Source organism: Panthera tigris, chromosome B4 (genome assembly GCF_018350195.1).
Source record: "Panthera tigris isolate Pti1 chromosome B4, P.tigris_Pti1_mat1.1, whole genome shotgun sequence".
In the NCBI taxonomy this organism is placed as follows: domain Eukaryota; kingdom Metazoa; phylum Chordata; class Mammalia; order Carnivora; family Felidae; genus Panthera; species Panthera tigris.
The window spans coordinates 73,619,034-73,625,963 of record NC_056666.1 but is presented as its reverse complement, the minus strand read 5'-3'; the positions used below and the strand labels follow the sequence as shown (position 1 = coordinate 73,625,963).

At 45.4% G+C, this 6,930-nt stretch overlaps 1 long non-coding RNA gene across 1 annotated transcript; it reads left to right on the top strand.

The window, feature by feature from the left end:
* Positions 1-426: 426 nt before the first annotated feature.
* LOC122240339 lies at positions 427-6,314 on the top strand. Its single transcript, XR_006219918.1, has 3 exons — positions 427-557; positions 4,441-4,508; positions 4,675-6,314. It is a non-coding gene; the product is annotated as an uncharacterized LOC122240339 (long non-coding RNA).
* The last annotated feature ends 616 nt before the right edge of the window (positions 6,315-6,930 follow it).

Here is a 6,930-nt window from a genome sequence, read left to right as displayed (position 1 = left end):
TGGCAAATTTCTGCATAAAAGGAGTTGTCTTTAAGAGTAACTCGGGGGTGCCTGGGTGGCTCAGTTGGTTGAGCATCCAACTTCAGCTCAGGTCATGATCTCGCGGTCCATGAGTTTGAGCCCCGCGTCAGGCTCTGTGCTGACACCTGGGAGCCTGGAGCCTGCTTTGGATCCTATGTCTCTCTCTCTCTGCCCTTTCCCCGCTCACATTCTGTCTCCCTCTTTCCCTCTCTGAAACATAAATACACATCAAAAAATTTTTTTGTAAGAGGCATGCAGTTGGCCCTGCCCTGAGCTCATTCTTTATTCTGTTAGGGCCCCAGAAAGCACAATTTGAAAACAAAGAATGAAGGAAAGAAACCAATACGGCTCCACGTAATAACGTGACATAGTCATTCCATTGTGACATGCTCGCTGTGAGAGAGGTTCTGCGACATGCAGGCTGTGCGTGTGTTCTCCTTTAGCGTCAGCAGGATGGTACCATCAGAGGAAGAAGAGCTTCAACTCAGTCAACCGACTCTTCTGAGCATCTAGCATGAGCAGGACACTGCGGCAAGGTTCGCGTATGGTGCAAAAAAAAGAGTTTTAAAAGTCAAGAGGGGGTGCTTATCTTTAGCGAGGCATTAGAATCCTAGGCACTAAAATGGCGAGTCCAGCTCCAAAATCACAGTCCCATGGTCTCTAATCCACCAGCGTATAAAATACCCCAATCCTGGCAGATAACTGAGGCAGGTAGAACACGCCAGTGCTTCTGGATCCTGTGAGGAGTGGGCCCAGGGAGTACCGAATCAGGACTGTGAGAAACTGCTGGTGAATATCTGTCACCTGCTTAGGAAATGGCTGAGGATGAAGTGTGGCTGTCATTGCCTTTCTTTTACTGTTATTGTTCAGCATGCTCCTCCAGAGCTAGCGAGGAGGAGAAAAGGCACAACATCCCGACAACATTTGTTAACACTTGGAGAGCTAGATGCAGCTCCCCGGGGACTTGCAGGTGCTTCGCTATGCTCTCTTCCCACACTAGATGTCATCTCGGATGGGCCTGGGTCCCCCAGGTGGCTTGCAAAAGTCTCGCGACACTGGGGGCACATTTCATGGCATTCCCCTCAGAAAACTCTAAAGCCAGTATACACACTGGAGAACCGTCCTTCATTTTGCACTTGTGCTGTCCTTATTCCACAAAAGAGAGACCTGAAAATGTCAGCGGTTGAATATAGAACGGGGTTCTTAAACATGGGTTTAAAAATGCATAATGGCAAATTTAAGTTCACAATTAAGGAAGGTCCAGGATTCTGCACTTAGTAGCAATTAGATCTTCCAGACTCTTTATTTTGAAGTGCATCACCTTGTAAGGACTGTAAGAAAGATGTCCCCTGAGCCGGGGGCATGAAGATATACATCCCCAGGGAATTCACAGAAAACACTGAGGAGGGTGTTTAACTGTCTAGAGTCTGTGGGAAAGGTAAGGTTTTGCACATTTCAGTAAAATCCCAGAGCTAAATAATAGCTACCACTGAGTACTTACCCTGTACCGGCACCGGCATTAAAAAAGACCTCAGTCCAATAGGTATTAGTATCATCCCCATTCTCATGATTGTAACGTCGAGGGCTGGAAAGGCTGGGTAACATGCCTAGTGTCAATTAGCTAGTACATGTTTACGCCCAAATGAAGCCCCAATATATTTGATCTCACTGCATCTTCTGACTAGTGCTTCATAGTCAAATAAATAAAAGAGCAAGGAATCCAATTACCGATTTTTTCTATAAGTTGTTACTTGTGGTGCCATATCTGTGCCCCAGCTGTGCCTGAGAACATTAAAAGCGGACCACTCTTGGGGCGCCTGGGTGGCTCAGTCGGTTGAGCGACCGACTTCAGCTCAGGGCCCGATCTCACGGTTCGTGAGTTCGAGCCCCTCATCGGGCTCTGTGCTGACAGCTCAGAGCCTGAAGCCTACTTCGGATTCTGTGTCTCCCTCTCTCTCTCCCCCTCCCCTACTCATGCTCTGTCTCTCTCTATCTCAGATATAAATAAACACTTAAAAAAATGTTTAAAAAAGAAAAAAAAAAGTGGACCACTCTTTCAGACCAACAGTGGTACAAATCTACAATAAATTTTATTTCTACCTACTCTACCCCATACATTAAAATTTTTCCAGGGGTCACCTGGTTAGCTCAGTTGGCCGACTCTTGATCTGACTTAGGACATGATTTCATGGTTCTTGAGTTCAAGCTCCGCATCCAGCTCTGTGTTGATGGTATGGAACCTGCTTGGAATTCTCTCTCTCTCCCTCTCTCTCTGCCCCTCTCCTGCTCGTGCTCTCTCTCAAAAATAAATAAATACACATTAAAAAAAAAAAAAACTTTTCCAAAGCACAAAGCCTCTTTCAAAATGTCCCTTAAATTAGGCGGGTTTCCTCTTCCTGAGCATCAGCTGTGGTATTCTCCTTCACGCACAGTATCAATTGCCATGGTGAACTGCATCCTAGAAGCCCACGGGCCTCCTTCTGACATACAGTCTGAAGGTCAATAGTAGCCTTGGGCTACGTCACAATACCGACATCATTCACCTCACTCATCTCATCATTTTATCCTCTCACATATCATCACAAGAAGAAAGGTAAGGGCAGAACAATAGGATATTTTGAGAGAGAGAGAGAGAGAGAGAGAGAGAGAGAGAGAGAGAAACCACATTCCTAAATAACTTTTATCAGCATGTATTATTATACCTGTTCTATTTTATTATTTCTTATTGTTGTTAATCTCTTTCTGTGCCTAACTAATAAATTAAACTTTACCCTAGGAACATATGTATAGGAAAAATCATAACGTATATAGGGTTCAGTGCTATCTGGTTTCAGGCACCCAGTGGGGGTCTTGGAATGTATCCCCCACAGATAAGGGGGGCCCACGGTACTTAGAACTAAAATATTCGTGTCTGTTGGGGAGTACAACCTCAATTCTTAACTGAATGAGATCAAAAGAGATACCGGAGTGGCTTTGTTCTTTTGCTGTTTTCTAGTTAGTGACACGCCAGCCTTCGGGGCTCATGAGTTAAATTGGAGAATGTTCTCCCACTGCCTCAGGAACTTGTTTTCTGTCATCTATAAGAATCTTAGGGACTTTACTTGTACGGACAAACTTCTTTCATCGATGGCATGAATATCGACAGAAAAATGTATAAACAGACCGGGACGTACTCTGATTTAGAAGGTAGAACAGAATAAAACAAAGTGAATATAAAATTACCTCTGATAGTTAGTACTATAGTCTTTGAAATGGATTGGGGGCATCTCTGGGGAGAGTGAATTAATAACAATCCCTATTTATGGTAGTGCATAATAAGTAAGAATAATTAAGAAAATGAATATGCTGCATGGAGTTCCCCCCCCCTTTTTTTTTCCAGTGGACCCACAACACTGGGTGATTCAGCTCCTGCTGGAGCTGGATTCTTTTCCCAGGATCAACTGTGGGCCTCCCTGATGACACTTTAATAGAACAAGTGGGCACAGAGTGACAGTTGATGATGGGAAGCTCAGGCACAAAGTAGAGCTACCGTCGCCTGGGGCTAGGCAAAAATTATACTGTTTAAAAATTCAGAGTCCAATAGCTGATATGTTGTCCACAAAAGGAGGAAAGGCAGAAAGTTTCCACTAAGAGGGGTAAGTTATAAATGCCAGGAAGTCATGAAGTGTGTATTTTTGATTGAGGCAAAAAGAGCCAATATAGAAAAGGAAACAGACTGAGGACAGATGACTTCCTGAAACTCTCACACATTGTGCCATGGAAACAAATGTGGTTCTGGGGACTCACGCCTGCCTGGGGGCCGAGAGGCCTTTGAGAAGGTGACTTTGTCTTTGCAGACCTCAGCCTCCTCACCTTGACAGTGACATCCTCTGATGTCCATGGCGTTGAAAGAGGCTCCTTGGAGAAGCTCCTCTCTACAAAATCACCTGTGCCAAGGAAAGAATTCTCGGGGAAAACGGAGCTGACTTGCTGTTCGCTCTAACAAATGGCTTTAAAATGCATCCAGAGAAAGATGGAAAGAGGAAATGCCACTGTGGCAATAACAGGTCTTCATGACGTTCTTCCCCTGATAATTTACTCTAAGTGAAGGGAGAAACCAGGACACAGAACTTTTGTCACAGATGGAAAGAGGAAAATGGAAGCCGGTCATTTTGTTCTAATTCCTGTGCATTAAAGAAAAAAAAAAGAAAGAAAGAAAAGAAAAAAACATCTCCTTCATGGTTTCCATAGCTACCCCACCCCACCAGTTTTCATTTGCAGCCAGCCTAACGCAGAGGTCAGGGACTCGTGGCATCACAGCTTTCTCGCCCTCCCCACAGCGCCACATGCCCTGGGTGACACTGATCAACACCCCCGGATGTCACCCGAGGAGGGCAAAGCAAATTCAAACTGCTAAACAATTACCCTTTTCCCTTTTAGCTCTGAAATTCTTACCGAAAAGTGGCTCGAGAACGTCCTTCAAGCTAAATGCAAACTAGAGCACTGAGGTAAACAATGATTGTCTGTAACAAAGTAAAAACATAGATTTAAATATTGCCAACAAATATGTTTCGTAGCCACAGTTTGAGGCACAATTTAAGATAATATGTGTTTTAATATTGCAATACAACAATGAAAAAATACTCTGAGTGACAAGATCCATTTTTCTCCTAGGGTTCCCTCCCTGAGTAACCAGGAACATAGTCTCTGGTGTTCTCCTGGGCTTCTCATACCTTCTCTTATATTACTCCGCAGGACTGTTTTCTGTCCCATTGACATTCCAAGTGTCGATAGAGTCCACAGTCTCCATGTTCCCAAGCAGAGTAGGTCCAGACAGGGATGTCAACCACCTTTCCGGAACGTTGGGAAATGCTGGATCTTGGGGCCTTCGGGCCCTGAATAAAACCTCAGGGTCTGTGCCTGGTTCCTAGCAGGCTCCCACGCGACTCACCCTCCCATAGTGAGAAAGCTGTGGAATGAGGGTCCTCAGCCCAAGACGGCTCCTTGCTTCCAGTCCAGGGCAAGAAAATCCGCCTGAGCACGCTCCCAGTTCTTCGACGAGAAGCTCCTCCTCTGCCCTCCTCCCCCTGAGACATGCAAGAGCAGATGATCTTCCAGGAGCCACACAAGTCTAGACGTACATTTAGAGGTTTCCTGATTAAGGATGGTTTTCTGATCAAAGACCGAACACACACGCTCGTCTTCCTTCCGAAGGTCCACTGGAGAGATATAAGGAAGAAACACCAAAAGTTGCAGCTCCAATGGCGAAGCGAATGGAAGGCGGCCTCAGTAGGAGAGTCATTTGAACAGAAGTCTGAAGGATGTGAAGTCAATGGGGAGTGTGAAATGGACGGAGGAAGCCATAATTTGCATTGTTCACAAAGGGGCATCTAGACAGTCTGCCCCATAAGCCAAGCAAGGACCTCCTGCACATTTGAAGGCACCCGCCAACAGGGGCGAGGTGGGGTGTGTGGGCCCAAAAGAAAGAATGAACATTCAGGGAGAAGAACGGAGGTTTCAAATGAAAAAGAAACTATAATAACTACTCATGGTATAGGAAGGTCTCCTGGAAGAGGGTTGGAGCAGGTCTTGCGTGAGCCAGTCTGAAATCTCTCCGTTCTACAGGCACACAAAATAACTCAATCTGACGTTGAGTCAATTAACAAGTATTGATTATCCATCTTTTGTGTGTTAAGCTCATCCTGGGCATTGATGGTAGCCAGCCTATTTTATTTTTAATGGCTTGTGATCAATTATATTCGTGGCACTAATCACTTTCATCTGTCCCTTGGCTCTTTTACCGAGTGCAGTCTGCCCAACGGGGAGTGGGAATTATAGGAACAGAAGACCTCCTTCTCCCACACAGACATTGGAAACAGTCCCTGCAAGTGAAATGATGGAAAACGGTAGAACTAAGTACCACCTGACCTACTCCGTGATGCTTCAGAGCTTGCGAAAGCACTTCTTTATCTCACGTTGTCCCATAACGCTGTAAAACAGGATATTTTTCCAATTGTGCTTTCCCTCCAAACCAGTGTTGAACCTACTGGGAAACGTAAAGATCGGATGACATGATGCCTGCAAAGAGCTCCACGAGCCTGCGGTACCAGTGCTTGGTAAGAGGCGACGGCTACAATGAGGCTTGGGACACAGAAAAAAGGAAAGTGGGGCAAAGTTTGCCTTTTCTTGCCATCACTCCCCCCTCCCCGTGCTTGCATGACTTCCTCTTTCTCTATGTACCCCAATGTGTCTAGATTTTTACCCCCGGGTGCCCAAAGTCCCTTAGGTGCCCCCCACCCAGGCTTTAACCTCTGCTCCTACCTCCCATTCAAAATACATCAGTCTTACATCTTTTCTCTTACTTTTCTCCCCCCCCCCGCCCAGACTATTTGGTATTTCTGCTCTTAGCTTTGCAATCCCTTTGTGAAGGCAAGGGCTAGACTTGACCATCCTGGCCAAAGCAGACTGAATCCTTTTTACACAAGTCATAATAAAATTTAATCCGGGGCTAATGGCATAGACACCCTTTCAAATGAGTTGGAGGAAAGGAAACAAAGTTCAGAGATAAGGAGCTTCTTTTAATGGTGACAGTGGTTGATCCTGGATCCCGAAGGTTTGTTTCAGAATCACAGAAGAATCTTCAACATAGGACATTTCTGTCTTTTTGCAAATGGAAAGTCGCAATTATTCGGGTATTCGGGAAAGGTCGGGGTCTCTTGGCATTGGAGATTGTACCGCCCAGGCAGGTGGGTGCCTGCTCTGTGGGCCCAAATAGCTTGCCACAGGATTAGCTGAATGGAAGAAGATTCAGACTTTCCTCAGAAACACGTGTTGAGGGTTGGGGGGAAGAAAAGGGCTTTCCCTAGAGATTTAGCCACTGACCTGTGGAATAAATAAATTTCAACTTTCTTCAGAACTTTTTTTTTATGT